At 53.1% G+C, this 15898-nt stretch overlaps 1 protein-coding gene across 3 annotated transcripts in view; it reads right to left on the bottom strand.

Moving 5' to 3' along the window:
- Positions 1-15898, bottom strand: part of mRRF2 (mitochondrial ribosome recycling factor 2) — a 464036-nt gene that overhangs the window by 369942 nt on the left and 78196 nt on the right. The window lies entirely within an intron of this gene.

The raw sequence follows: 15898 nt of genomic DNA, 5'->3' as shown, positions 1-15898 counted from the left end.
TTAGGAAAAATACAAATTACTTTCATATATAACAAATTTGGAAATAATTTGTATTTTTCCTAACATACAAACCTGGAGCTATTTATTAGGGTATTACTTTCGGCAACGCTGAAAACCAGCCAAGACAATTTTAGTGAGGGATAATTACCCCATCCGCTAGTTAGCGGGAGGGGGTTGGGGTAGACTAGCTACCCCGCTCACTCACACCTGTCAGTTGAGTAACCACTTTTGCTTTCTGGCAGGACTTCTAGGGGGACAGGGTGGTGGGCCAATTTGTATAAATAGCTCCAGGTTTGTATGTTAGGAAAAATACAAATTATTTCCGAATTTGTTATTTGTTCCAACACAGATACAAACCTTCGCTCTTTATTAGGGTGACTTACTCTTAGGAGGGAGGAAGTCCTTACCAACTGGCCTTGGTCATGACCTGGGGTCCTCTGTATTTCGATCTGTGATCAATAATAGAGGGAACCCTACCCTCGCTAAAATCAAAGTAGTTACAAGGTAACTCACTGATAGCGACCTGCAGAAGCTTGTGTGAGAGAGACTCGTGGCTTGTCTTCACGTAGGAACTTGAGAATTCTAAGACATATCCAATACCCTCCCTCAAGAGGTATTGGTGACGTAACAAAGTATTCATTCATACCCAGGATGCACAAGGGAAATGATTCTTACCTGCAGAGGGGTGAGGTCAGCTATGCTTCGGTCTTGCAGAGCTATTTCCCCAAGGGGGGAGAAGGAGAAAGAAAGAAGTGAACCAGACATTCTCTTCATTCACCCTAGACTAAACCGGGTAATGTCAGCCCTCAACCCTCTGCTACTTTTCCATCAAGGAGCCTGAGGCATTAGATCACTTGTTGTGCGGCCACCACAGGACCAATGGAGAAGGTTTCCATGCTCCTGTGGGTTACGTCTTTCAGGTAGTGGGCTGTGAAGGTCGTCTGACGCTTCCACACGCCCGCTTGCAATACCTGTGCCACAAAAAAATTCTTCTTGAACGCCAGAGACGTTTCAATGCCTCTGACGTCATGAGCTCTGGGTCGGTTGGAAAGAGGAGGATCTGGATATAGAGCGTATTCGATTACTTTCCTTATCCAGGAGGAAATAGTATTCCTCGTGACCCTCCTCTTGACCTTCCCCGTGCTGATAAAAAGTGCTCGTACATAGGGGCGAGCTTTTGCTGTTCTTTTTAAGTAACACCTCAGACTCCTCACTGGACATAGTAACAGTTGGTCTGGATCTTCGGTTACAGAACGAAGACTCTCTATCCGAAATGGGCCAAACCTGGAGTCTGGCACACCCGGATTTCGAGTCTTAGCTACAAACTTAGGGACGTAGTTGAGGATTACTTCCCCCCATCTCCTAGAGTGGGAGACATCACCAAATAGACCATGAAGTTCGCTGACTCTCTTGGCCGAAGCCAGAGCGAGCAGGAACACCGTCTTCCACGTGAGGTGGCGATCCGAGGCCTGGCGTAGTGGTTCATAGGGGAAGCCCTTCAGAGACCTGAGGACCCGAACCACGTTCCAAGGGGGAGGTCTTAGCTCTGCCTGGGGACAAGTAAGCTCGTAACTGCGTATGAGCAAAGAAAGTTCCAACGAGGAGGAAATATCGACTCCTTTCAGTCTAAAGGCGAGACTCAAGACTGAGCGGTAGCCTTTGACTGCCGAGACCGAGAGAAGCATTTCTTCCCGAAGGTATACAAGAAACTCCGCTATAGTTGGAACAGAGGCATCAAGGGGAGAGATACCCCTTCCACGACACCAACCACAGAAAACTGACTACTTCGCCTGGTAGACTGCCTCTGTGGATCTCCTGAGGTGTCCAGCCATTCTTTTCGCAACCGGTTGCGAAAAGCCTCTCTGTGTGAGGAGGTGCTCGATAGTTTCCAGGCGTGAAGTCGAAGCGAGGCTACGGCTCTGTGGAAGATGTTGGTATGTAGTTGTTTGAGGAGGTCGTGCTGTGGAGGAAGCTCCCTCGGGATCTCCGTGAGGAAATGCAGAAGGTCCGGGAACCATTCTGCGTGATGCCATAGCGGAGCTATGAGGGTCATTTGCAAGTTGTTGCTTCCTCGTACCTGGTTGAGGACTTTTCTCATCAGACAGAACGAGGGAAACGCATAAGCATCTAGGGTTATCCACCATTGTTGAAAAGCATCTTGCCAAAGAGATTGGGGATTCGGGACTGGGGAGCAGTACAACGGGAGCCTGAAATTCAGGGCCGTTGTGAACAGATCCACAGTCGGGGAACCCCACAAAGTCAGGACTTTGTTGGCTATCAGAGGATTCAAAGACCACTCGGTGCCAACTATCTGAGTCGCTCTGCTCAGCTTGTCTGCTGGTACATTCCGCTTGCCCGGAATGAAGCGAGCTGATAGAGTCACCGAGTTGTCTTCTGCCCATCTGAGTATCTCTACTGCAAGATGGCACAGCTGCTGCGAAAAGGTACCGCCCTGTTTGCTTAGATAAGCTACTACCGTGGTGTTGTCGCTCATCAGCACCACGGAGTGCCCCCCAGGACCTGGTGGAACTCTTTGAGGGCCAGAAAAGCTGCCCTCATCTCTAAGAGATTTATGTGCTGGTACCTTTCTGATTCGGACCATTGGCCGGAGATGTAATGGTGCAGCACGAGGCCCCCACCCTTCTTTTGATGCATCCGAAAAAGGCATCAATTCCAGGGGAGAGATAAGAAGATCGACCCCTTTGCAGAGGTTGGGCTCCGCCAGCCACCACCTGAGGTCCGACTGTTCCTCTAGCCCTATGCGGACTAGGTGATCCCGGGAATCGGAGTGCTGGTTCCACGGGGATTTTACTCGCCACTGGAGGGATCTCATCCTGAGGCGACTGTTGAGGACCAGTCGGGTCAGGGAAGATAGGTGACCGAGAAGGCGAAGCCAAGACTGCGCCGGGAGCTCTTCCCGACTGAGGAAGACCTGTGCTATCTCCCTCAGTCTCTGGATCCTTTCGTCTGATGGAAACGCTTTGTGCCTTAGGGTGTCTAATCACATGCCTAGGTATACCAGTTCTTGAGAGGGGAGCAGTTGAGACTTCTCGAGGTTTACCACAATCCTCAGATCCTGGCAAAACCTTAGAAGCTCGTCTCGGTGGCGGAGAAGGGCCACCTCCGAGTCTGCCAGAATACCTAGGGTGCTGTGGAAAGACCGAAACACAGTACCCTGAACTGGTAATGCTTCCGATTGAACATGAATCTCAGATACTTCCTGGAAGACGGGTGAATTGGGATATGGAAGTATGCGTCCTTCAGATCTAGAGTGCACATGAAGTCCTAGGGTCTTATCGCTTGTCTGACTGTGTCGGCCGTCTCCATCCTGAAAGGAGTCTGTCCGACAAACCTGTTCAGGCCCGAGAGGTCGATAACTGGTCTCCAGCCTCCAGACGCCTTTTTCACAAGAAAGAGTCGACTGTAGAAGCCTGGGGACCCGTCGAGGACCTCCTGGAGAGCGTCCTTCTCCAACATGGACTGGACTTCTGCCCTGAGGGCAAACGCCTGTGCAGATCCCTTCGCACAGGAGTTCAGTGGAATCGGCACTCGAGTCAGTGGAGGGAGAGAGAGCGTAAACGGGTTACGATACCCTGAACAAATCACCTCAACCGTCCAGGGTTCGGCCCTGTGGTGAAGCCACCTCTGCCAGCGGCTTTGCAGGCATCCCCCCCACAGGTGGGCAAATGGGAGGATTGCCTGTCTTATTGGGACCGGCCTCGGCCAGATCCCTTCTTACCCTTTTCTCCACGGAAGGACTTTTTGCTGTGAAAGGCCTGCTTTGCACCCCCTGCTGATTTGGCGCTCTAGCCCTTTTTGGCTGCGGGTTTTGCTGTGCTTTCCGCTGTGGCTGAAAGGGGTAAGGTCTAGCTGTTAAGACCTTTTGGATGAGGGAGTCCTGACTGGACTTCCTCCACCTCTCTGCCACCAGCTCGACATCCTCGGGATGGAACAAATCATCCTCGAAAGGAGCATTTCTCAGACTCGCTACTTTGGCCTGAGGGAGATGTCTATAGAGCTTGCCTATGACGGCATCTCTCCTCTTCAGGATAGTGTTGGCCCAAAGGTTCACTACCTGATGGGAGAGGAACTCGATGGCCCGAGTGCCAGACAATAGGAAAGTCTCCAAAGACTTCCTGGAGGACTCCCGAGACAGGTCTTTAGATCGCATCAGTTGTCCTAAGGATCCTAACCAGAAATCCAGCCACGAAGTAGCCTGCACGGCGTACTTCGCCACCTTTACCTGGTTTAGGAATTCAGAGGCTGAAAAGGAGACAGGAAGTCCCATAAGTTTCTCGAAGGAGGTGGCCTTCGAGAGTGCCTCTATAGAGTGGTCGAGAAGCAGCATTGGAAGACCGAGGATCTCGTAGTACCTCCTCTGAAACACATACGGAGGAGGTAAGAGCTTGGAGGACGAGTTGGAGCGGAGAGAAGAGGTGGACCCAGTTGCCTGGGACACAGCCTTCTGTTTGGCACTCTTCAACCCCTTTGACCAGGGCAAAGCTGCACTGGTCCTATGAGGTTTCTGAGTGCCATAGAACTGGTCAAGGACCGGCTCTTTTCCATCTAGAGGGGCTGCCGATGGATCTGGAAGTCTATTGATGGAACGGATGCTGGCTAGGACCTGCCAGAAGGCGTGCTCCGACTCCTTCCTCTCATCCTCTGTAAGCTTAGGGCTAGCGGCTGCTGGCAGAGCGTCGTCCTCGAGATCGCTCTGCCCTTCCACGTCCAAGCTCTCATCCATAGGAGCCCAGCGTGGGTCGAAGTCGTCAACTGTATAGACTGGGGATAGGGAGACTACCGGGGAGGTGCTTGATTCAGGCTGCCTGGGAGGCAATGAGGAAGGAAGCCTGGCCAAGGATTTGGGGATGATGAACAAATCCTTCGGCTCCCTCCTACGAGGCCGGAGATCCTCTGTCCCCAAGGGCCTAAAGGACTCCATCGGCTTACAGGTGGAATGTAAGTCCATTGCCGTACGGGATGAATCCCGTTTGGTCGCAGGTCGTGCCTCCTTAGACACTATCTCGACCGGTAAAGAAGGGAAGGAGTCTCCATAGTGAGTAACCCTATCCTCCTTGGGGGGCGAAGGACAAATCCTTTTCCTTTCCCCCTTAGGCCTGGCCTGTGGTGCCTTGAACTGCAGGGGCTACCCTGACGTTCATGCCTAATCTCCCCCAGAGGTCTTTTGCGAGGGGATGATCATCTCCCCTTGCCTGAAGGGCCCGCCTGTGCGAGAACTTCCAACCTCCTCCTAGGATCGGAGGGAGGAGAGGACCCTGGGAAGAGAGGAGGCGAAAAGGGAATCCTAGGTGTATTACCTAAGGACTGGGAGCGGGGAACGACTCCCTTCATGGCTTGGCGCATAACATTGAATAAGGTGCTAAGCCACGAGGGGCCACGGGCTCCTGAGGAACTAGGGGGAAGGTCCTTAGGAAAGGACTGCTCCCTGGGTTTAGGAACCTGGGCCAGTTTCCTAACCCTCTTGTCTGAAGGAGGCTTCCCTACAGGCAAGATAGGCACAGGCCTACCCTTAGGAATAGGGTCTGGGCTCGTTGTCTCTGTTGAGGCCCAAGGGGCTCGAGAGACTGATTGTGACCGCCAAGATAGTCGTGCGCTCTTGCGCCAAACTGTTGGTAGGTGAAAGGGAGCTCGTGCGCTCTTGCGCCGAACTGTTGGTAGGCGGAAGGGAGCTCGTGCGCACGCCTTTCCCGATTGGGCGCACCTTTTTCGCGCTCCTGGAGCACATGAGGTTGTTCGCGCACCTGGCGCGCATAAGGTTGCCCGCGCGCATGGCGCGCAGTGTGTTGTTTGCGCGCATGGCGAGCAATAGGATCTTCGTGCGCGCCAAGTCGGTCGTGCGCGCCAAGTCGGTCGTGCCGCCGATTCGGTCGTGCACGCCAATTTGGCCGTGCGCGCCAACTTGGTCGTGCCCGTCAATTTGCCCATGCGCCCCAACTTGGTCGTGCGCGCGAGAGCTCTCAGGTTGTTGAGCAAACTCACTGCTACGCTCACCCGAAGGTTCACGATAGCTTGTGTTGTGTGAGCGCGAACGATCAACACAACGAGAGTTTAAAAACTCTCTGTCATAAAAAGAATGACTCTGGTCACGAGAACCTGAAAGTTCAGCGTGAACTGTGTTGCGCGAACCCAAAGGAACAACGCAACGAGAAACCGGCGTTTTTCTGTCACAAAACACTGAAGTGTTAGCGCGATTAGAATTACGAGAGCCCAAGGGTTCAGCGTAACTCAGGTTACGAGACCCCGAAGGGTCAGCGTAACGAGGAATCAAGGTTCCTCTGTCACGAGATCCCGAAGGATCAGCGTGACTGACGGTATGAGAACCCGGAGGTTCAACGTTACCGTCATTACGAGAACCCGAGGGTTCAGCGTAACATAAACCCAAAGGTTTCAAGTCGCGAGAGCCCGAAGGTTCAGCTCGACGGAGACCCGAAGGACTCCTGCTGTCATGAGAACCCACAGGATCAACATGACGAGAGCCCGAAGGCTCACGATCACGCCAGCCCAAAGTGTGATCGTCACGAGACCCCGAAGGGTCAACGTGAGGAGAACCAGCAGGTTCAAAAAGACGTCTCCTCACAGCCCGAGGAGGAGAACGCCCGGGGTGAAGAGGGGTTCCCCACCCCTCCACTCTACGAACCTCCGGAGAGGAACGTACAACAGACTCCGCCCGAGGGGGAGACTGATTAGGATCAACAGATAAATCCTCCGTAAGGGAGGAAAGTTTGCCCGAAGGAGAACTACGCTTATAACAAAGTTCTCTTTCCGCCCCTGGAGGAGAACCTAAAGCGTAATGAGATCGCCGATGCACAGAGGCAACCTTCTCTCGCGAACGAGAGATATGTTCCCCCGAAGGGAAGCTCACCTTGGAGAGAGCCCTGCCACCGCCCCTGGTGGGTTAGCTAACTCCTCGGCGTCGGAACCAGACCCAAGGTCTGGAAAAGAACAGGTGCTCCCTGGGGGAAGAGAAGGAGCAGACTCACTAGGGGAGCCGCCGTCCTCGTCTATCCCACAGGGTTGACCTGGAGTCACAAGCCCTGCGCTGTTGCTCGACCGTACCCCGGAAGGGCCTGATCGAGGATTAGCTACGGGCAGAGATTTGGGCGTAGAGGAACCAGAAGCCCACGATTTCTTCGATTTCAAGGAAGACCCCGAAAGCGAAGATTCGCGTTTAGACTTCTTCTTGTGCACAAACCTCTCCCACTGGGAGGCAGGCCACTCCCTACACTCGGAACAGGTGTTGTCCCGCGAACACTGAGTTCCCTGGCAAGCCGGGCATAAAGGATGTGGGTCCGTCTCCAAGGACGACATGAAGGTGCCGCAGCGGCGGCCCTCAATTCCTGGATGTCCACATAGCGGGATAATAACCATACACACACAAAAGAAAAAGAAAAAGTAATAAAGTCAAGGCAGTTTGTTTAACGGGAGAGAGCTAAAAGTAAAAATGGTTACTCAACAGACAGGTGTGAGTGAGCGCCCAACCCCCTCCCGCTAACTAGCGGATGGGGGTAATTATCCCTCACTAAAATTGTCTTGGCTGGTTTTCAGCATTGCCGAAAGTAATACCCTAATAAATAGCGAAGGTTTGCATCTGTGTCGGAACAATTATCATCTTCAAATCAGTCTGTATTTCTCCTACCCATGCAAACCTGAGACGATTAAGTTACACCACCCACTTCAACTACCCTGCAAGTCCTAGGTCAAAAGTCAAAGTGAAGATGTACCCCAAAAGAGGGGAAGATGAATGAAAGAAAAGACCATTCCTTCTTGCCCTTCATCCCAAACTTAATCCTGGGTAACATCTGCCCTCAACCGCTTGCTACTTGTCCAATCAAGGAGCTTGAGGTGTTTAGACCATTTCTTGTACAGTACCACAGGACCGATGGAGAATATCTCCATATTCCTGTGGGTTACGTCTTACAGGTAGTGGGCAGTGAAGGTCGTCTGACACTGCAATATATAAGGTTTTGTGTCTAAGAAAACTTTAATGGTTTGTGTGTGTTAAAAAAAAAAAAAAAAAAAAAAAAAAAAAAAAAAAAAAACAATAATAATAATATATATTGTATTTTTTAGTGTATCCCTCAAGCCTCTCTTCCCAAAAAAAAAATATCTTAATCCGTTATTATTCCTTTATAGGTATTGACAGCAGCCCCTACACTCAGTAGGGAGTGTAAGGGAAGTTTACTCTTGAGAATACTGTATGTATGTGGAAACAGAGTATCCTTTTAGTACTGCTCATAACAATTGTGAATGTGGTTGATGGCCTGTTACCAGTGTGTAGTGGTCTGTTATGCTGCTCTGTATCCATATAACTTGCCTTATAACTAGAAGTAAGCTACTGTGTTGCTAAATGAGTGTGTCCGCGGGGGCATAAAAACAATTAGAATAGCGCCAACGTTATCCCTGCGTGTCGTAAGAGGCGACTAAAAGGGACGGGACGAGGGGGCTGGGAACCCCCTCTCCTGTATGAAAATCCTGTGAGACATCATCAAAGAGATGGAGCTGGGGGGAGAGTGACTGCTCCCTGCACTCTAGTTTTGGGGTGTTTGAATGTGCGTGGATGTAGTACGATAGAGAGTAAAAGATGTGAGATTGGAAGTATGTTTAGAAGTAGAAGGATGGATGTATTGGCCTTGTGTGAGACAAAGATGAAAGGAAAGGGTGAAGTGATGTTTGGTGAAATGTCTGGTAGAGTGTCTGGGATTGAAAGGGGAAGAGCGAGAGAGGGTGTGTCTTTATTGCTGAGTGTATGGATGACAGGTAAAGTAGTGGAATGGAAGGAGATATCATCTAGGTTAATGTGGGTAAGGGTTAGGTTGGGTAGGGAATGTTGGGCGTTTGTCAGTGCGTATGGGCCAGGTAGTGAAGAGCGGAATGAGTTCTGGAATTAATTAACTAGGTGTGTAGAAGGACTGGGTAAAAGGAATTATGTAGTTGTCATGGGTGACTTAAATGCTAGAGTGGGCACTGGAGAGGTAGAAGGTGTCGTTGGGAAGTATGGCGTACCAGGTGAAAATGAGAGTGGTGAGAGACTGGTAGATATGTGTGTTGAACAAGAGATGGTAATAAGTGCTAGCTTTTTTAAAAAGAAAGATAAAAATAAGTATACATGGGTAAGAGTGGCAAATGGAAGAGTAGTAGAAAGGGCATTAATGGATTATGTGTTGAAAACTAAAAGAATGTTTGGAAGATTGAAAAACGTGCACGTGTTTAGAGGTATGGCTAACGGTATGTCTGATCATTTTTTGGTGGAAGGAAAATTAGTTGTAGCAAAAGAGTGGGGGAATAGAGTAGGTGGATGTAAAAGGGAGCTAGGGAGGGTTGAAGAGCTAATAAAACCGGGGGTAAAAATGACAAATTCGAAGATAATTTGTATTTTTCCTAACCATACAAACCTTAGCTATTTACAAAGGGTATTACTTTTAGCGCAGCTGAAATGACGAGCCAATAGTTTTTAACGAGGGTTAATTACCCCCGCGCTAGTTAGCGGGGGATGGGGAAGGGTAGCTTGCTACCCCTCCCCCCTCCACACACCGGTGACTTGCTTCACTTCACTTAGAGGTAGGACTTGACTTGGGGGTCAGGGATGGCGGGCACATATGTGTAAATAGCTAAGGTTTGTATGGTTAGGAAAAATACAAATTATCTTCGAATTTGTCATTTGTTCCGTAACCGAAATACAAACCACGCTATTTACAAAGGGTGACTTACCCCTTAGGAAGGGTGGAAAGTCCCCAGCCTTACTGACTTCGGCTTGCCCGGGGGCTCGATCCCTCAGTGAGCAGCACTAGAGAGAGGGAGCCCCTGTACCTCACAGGTTCCTAGCATCGCTAGGAACGAGTGGCCTACATAAGTAGTGTGAGGAGGAGAGTGTGACTCTTCCTATGAAGTTGACCTTGAGACCTTCAGATAGGAATTCTAGGATAGGACGTTCCCCATACCACCTCGTCAGGGTATGGGAGACGCAACAGTATTAAGCTTAATACTAGGAGCACAAAGAAGCATGGGTTACCTGCAGAGGTCGAGGTCAGCTATGCGAGGACCAGGATGCTGCTTCCCCAAGAGAGGGGAGAATGAAGAAAGAAGTAAGGGTCAGACATACTCTTTCATTCACACAGACTAAGACCGGGTAACAACGCCCTCAACCTACTGCTACTTGTCCAAAAAGGAGCCTGAGGTTAGACCAGCTGTTGTGCAGCCACCACAGGGCCGATAGAAAACGTATCGAGGCTCCTGTGGGTCACGTCTTGCAGGTAGTGGGCTGTGAAGGTCGTTTGACGCTTCCAGACCCCAGCTTGAAGTACCTGCGTCACAGAGAAGTTTCTCTTGAAGGCCAGGGATGTAGCAATACCCCTGACATCGTGGGCCCGAGGGCGACGTGACGGAGGAGGGTCAGGATTCAGGGCATGGTGGATAACCCTTCGAATCCAAGCAGAGATGGTGTTCCTGGTGACCCTCCTCTTTGTCCTGCCTGTGCTCACAAACAAAGCTCGCACATGAGGACGGACTGCAGCCGTTCTCTTCAAGTAGTACCTCAGACACCTCACTGGGCATAGTAGCAGCTGGTCTGGGTCGTTTGTTACAGAACGGAGACTCGCGATCCTGAAAGAGTCGAACCGAGGATCCGGCACTCCAGGATTCTGAGTCTTGGCCACAAACTCAGGGACGAACCTGAACGTTACCTCCCCCCATCCCCTTGAATTGGCGATGTCGTACGAGAGACCATGAAGTTCACTAACTCGCTTGGCCGAGGCCAAGGCGAGTAGGAAACCCGTCTTCCAAGACAGGTGGCGATCGGAGGCCTGGCGTAATGGCTCGAAGGGAGGTCTCTTGAGAGACCTGAGGACTCGAACCACGTTCCAAGGAGGGGGTTTCACTTCCGACTGGGGGCAGGTAAGCTCATAGCTACGTATGAGTAAAGAGAGTTCTAGCGATGAAGAAATATCCACGCCCTTCAATCTGAAGGCCAAGCTTAAGGCTGAGCGATAGCCTTTCACTGCCGAGACAGAAAGGCGCATTTCTTCTCGTAGATACACAAGGAAGTCCGCTATTGCTGGAATAGTGGCATCGAGTGGAGAGATACCCCTTCCACGACACCAACCACAAAAGACTCTCCACTTTGCTTGGTAGACTCCCTCAGAGGACCTTCGCAGGTGCCGAGACATTCTCACCGCAACCTGTTGCGAAAAGCCTCTCTCCGCGAGGAGACGCTGGATAGTCTCCAGGCGTGAAGCCGAAGCGAGGCTACGGCCCTGTGAGGGACACCGGAGTGGGGTTGTCTGAGAAGCTCGTGTCGTGGAGGAAGCTCCCTTGGGAGTTCCGTCAGGAGTTGCAGAAGGTCCGGAAACCATTCCGCGTGATGCCATAGCGGAGCTACTAGAGTCATGGAACAGTTGACCGATAGTCTGGTCCTGTTGAGCACCCTTCTCATCAGACAGAATGGTGGGAAGGCGTACACGTCGATGTTGTCCCACCGTTGCTGGAAAGCATCTTGCCAGAGTGCCTTGGGGTCCGGGACTGGTGAGCAGTACAGGGGCAGCTTGAAGTTCAAGGCTGTCGCGAACAAGTCCACCGTCGGGGAACCCCACAAAGTCAGGACTTTGTTGGCTATCTGAGGATCCAAAGACCACTCGGTACTCACTATCTGCGAAGCCCTGCTCAGACTGTCGGCGAGCACATTCCTCTTGCCAGGAATGAAGCGAGCTGATAGTGTTATCGAGTGGGTTTCTGTCCACCTCAGAGTCTCTACTGCAAGATGGGATAGCTGTTGCGAAAAAGTGCCTCCCTGCTTGTTGATATAAGCCACTACCGTGGTGTTGTCGCTCTTCACCACCACGGAGTGACCCGCCAGGAACCGTTGGAACTGTTGAAGGGCCAGAAAGACGGCCTTCAATTCTAGCAGGTTGATGTGTAGGCACTTTTCTGATTCTGACCAAAGGCCTGAGGCCCTCTGGTTCAGAACGTGCGCCCCCCACCCTTCTTTTGACGCGTCCGAAAACAGAGTCAATTCCGGGGGGAGGACGAGAAGACTCACTCCCTTTCGCAGGTTCTCGTCGGCCAGCCACCACCGCAAGTCCGTCTGTTCCAGAGACCCCATTGGGATCAGAATGTCCGGGGAATCGGATCCTTGATTCCACCGGGACTTGAGCCGCCATTGAAGGGATCTCATCCTGAGGCGGCTGTTTGTAACCAGACGGGCCAGGGAGGATAGGTGGCCTAAGAGACGCAACCACGATTGGGCGGGGAGTTCTTTTCGCCTGAGGAAAGGTTCCGCCACCCTCCTCAGCCTTGCTATCCGGTCGTCTGATGGAAAGGCTTTGTGGAGATTGGTGTCTATTAGCATGCCTAGATAAACCAGTCGTTGGGACGGCTGCAGAGAGGACTTCTCGAGGTTTACCACGATCCCCAGATCCTGGCAAAGATCTAGAAGCCTGTCTCGGTGTCGAAGAAGGGTCGACTCCGAGTCTGCTAGGATCAGCCAATCGTCTAGGTAACGAAGGAGATGAATGCCGTTCCTGTGCGCCCAAGTCGAAATCAGGGTGAACACTCTGGTGAACACCTGAGGAGCTGTGGAGAGACCGAAACACAGCACCTTGAACTGGTAGATCTTGTTGTCTAGGCAGAATCTCAGGTACTTCCTGGAAGACGGATGGATTGGGATCTGGAAGTACGCATCCTTTAGATCCAGTGTACACATGAAGTCTTGTGGTCTCACCGCAAGTCTGACCGTGTCTGCTGTCTCCAGGCTGAACCGGGTTTGTTTGACAAACCTGTTCAGAGCCGAGAGATCGATGACGGGTCTCCAGCCTCCAGTAGCCTTCTTTACAAGAAAGAGTCGACTGAAGAAGCCTGGAGAGCCGTCCACGACCTCCTGGAGAGCACCCTTCTCGAACATGGTCTCGACTTCGGCCTGAAGGGCCAGCCCCTTTGCCGATCCCATGGCATAGGAGCTCAACGACACTGGATTCGCTGTCAGGGGAGGTTGAGATGACGTGAACGGGACGCGATAACCTTGGCCGATCACTGAGACCGTCCAAGCATCGGCCCCGTGATGTTGCCACCTGCGGACGCAACGCTGAAGGCATTCCCCCACAGGTGGACACGCAGGGGGACTGCCACCCCTAGGGCTTGCGGCCGCGGCCGCCACCCCTAGAAGTCTTGCCTCCCCTGGAGGACTTACCGCCCCTCTTGACCTTGGCTGGAAAGGGCTGGGGCTTAGACACCACCTTCTTAGCTGCCGATGCCTGTTTGGGAGCCTTACGAGGATGTTGCTGCTGTTGTGGCGGGGCTGGAGGCTTATAGGGCCGAGTTGTAAGGGCCCTGTGGAGGAGGGAGTCCGTGCTGGATTTCCTCCACCTCTCAGCCGTTCGCTCCAAGTCTTGAGGCTCAAACAGACTCTCCCCCAGGAGGGAGGCATGTCGGAGCCTACACACATCTACGGCGGGGACCTTCGGATGGAATCTCTCGGACACAGCATCGTGACGCTTCAACACCGAGTTGGCCCACAGGGTGGTAACCTGGTGCGCCAAAAACTCGATGGAGCGGGTGCCCGAGAGCAAGAAGGTCTCTAGGGCCTTCCTATTGGTCTCCTTGGACAAGTCCTCCGATCGCAATAGGATGCCCAGAGATCCTAACCAGAAGTCCAGCCACGAAGTGGCCTGCATGGCACACTTAGCGACCTTCTCGTGGTTAAGGATCTCTGCCGCCGAGAACGACACCTGCCGGGCAGAGAGTTTCTCCAAGGGAACTCCCTTCGCCAGCTCCTCCACAGAGTGATGGAGAGGAAGAGCGAGGTTGTGCTCACCCAGGATCTCGAAATACCTCCTCTGCTGAAGGCGAGGAGGAGGGATGAGTTTGTTCCCGGCAGTGGAACGACTGGAGGAGGCAAGAAGTGCGAGCTGAGCATTGGCCCTAGCTCTGGCACTCTTCAGCCCCTGAGAACAGGGCAGAGCTGCACTGGTCTTAGGGGCCTTCCGAACGTCAAACACTTCATCCAGAATCGTGTCTTTGCCTTCACGGGGGGGGATGACTGGATCCGTAAGACTGTTAAGTTGCCTTATCAGGCTTAGGACCTGCCAGAAGGCATGTTCGGACTCTTGCTGTTCTCCTCCCTGCGGGCTGGCAGCTAAGTCTCCTGCCCCAGGAATCTCTTCCTGGGGTGATACGTGGACATTCCCCTGGGTAGTCGTGGGTTCCTGACGAATCCTTGCAGAGGATTTAGGGATGGTCTTGGAATCCTTGGGTTCCCTCCTGGGAGGGATACAGGATCCCAACAACGAGGTTCGAGGGGCCCCTTCCTCACGAGACGATTCTCCTGCCTGAAGCGAAGTCTCCCCCCCTGGTGCCGAGGGGAAGATTACCGCCCCACTGGACTCACCTGAGGACGGAAAGGCCTCGTCCACGGGAGAATGAGAGAGTATTCGTGCAGGAGAGGGGACCCTCGAGACCGACCTCTTGGGAACCAACTTCACCCTGGGGGAAGTCACCACGAAGTCCACTCCTCTCTTTCTCTTCAGCGTAGGAGAGACAGCCGCTGGTTTGTTACCCTGGCCGGCGAGTGCTGGTTTCATAACCCTCACTAACGCCCGTGCCAGCGGACCAAACCAATTCTGCTGCTCCAAGGACACAGAGTCCGAAATCCTCGCTAAGGTGAAAGGGATCGGGCGATCCTTTGGAGTGGACACGACGGTACCTGCCTGAAAAGAAGGTGGGGAAGAATGCTGTACTGACCTGTCTTCGTCCTGCACTACCAACCTGTGCTTGGATGGAGGTGATCCCGAGTGCCGTCTAGGAGCACGCGTCCCTGCTGCTACCACCGGCTGTGGAATTCGCCGCGAACTATGGTCGCGCGAGGGCGAACGGTCGCGCAAAGGCGAATGGTCGCGCGGGTGATCGCGCGGGCGCACAGGAGAGCGGTCGCGCGGGCGCGCAGGCGAGCGGTCGCACGGGCGCGCAGGTGAGCGGTCGCGCGGGCGCGCAGGCGAGCGATCGTGCGGGCGCGCAGGCGAGTGGGTGTGAGGGTGGGCAGGTAAATGAACACGTGTCCGAGGCGACGAACGCAAGCGATGGCGCGACGGCGAGGGATCGTGCTGCCGCGTAGGTGAAGAAGATCGCTGGCGATAATGACTGCGTGATGGTAAGCGATGGCGAGCAGCATGTGTAGGTGAATGATCGCGTGATAGGGTGCGATGGTGATCAGCATCCGCAAGAGGGCGATCGTTCAGGGTTGTGCGATGAGGAGCAGCATGCGTAAGCGGGCGATCGTGCAGGGTTGTGCGATGGCGAGCAGCATGCGCAGGTGAATGATCGCGTGAAAGGGTGCGATGGTGATCAGCATCCGCAGGAGGGAGATCGTTCAGGGTTGTGCGATGAGGAGCAGCATGCGTAAGCGGGCGATCGTGCAGGGTTGTGCGATGGCGAGCAGCATGCGCAGGTGAATGATCGCGTGAAAGGGTGCGATGGTGATCAGCATCCGCAGGAGGGCGATCGTTCAGGGTTGTGCGATGAGGAGCAGCATGCGTAAGCGGGCGATCGTGCAGGGTTGTGCGATGGCGAGCACCATGCGCAGGTGAATGATCGCGTGAAAGGGTGCGATGGTGATCAGCATCCGCAGGAGGGCGATCGTTCAGGGTAGTGCGATGAGGAGCAGCATACGTAAGCGGGCGATCATGCAGGGTCGTGCGATGGCGAGCAGCATGTGTAGGTGATTGCTGGCGAGCTGGTGATCGCTGGCGAGCTGGTGATCGCTGGCGAGCAGAAGGTCGACGCGTGTCCTGTGAGAGGACAGGTGGTGCGGCGCGTTCACGAGCAGGAACGGGAAGATCGCTGGCGCGTTGGCGAACATGTGTTTCTGACACACGCGCAGCACGATGTTGCGTAG

Source organism: Palaemon carinicauda, chromosome 1 (assembly GCF_036898095.1).
Source record: "Palaemon carinicauda isolate YSFRI2023 chromosome 1, ASM3689809v2, whole genome shotgun sequence".
Taxonomy (NCBI): Eukaryota; Metazoa; Arthropoda; class Malacostraca; order Decapoda; family Palaemonidae; genus Palaemon; species Palaemon carinicauda.
This window is presented reverse-complemented; position numbering and strand designations above follow the sequence as displayed.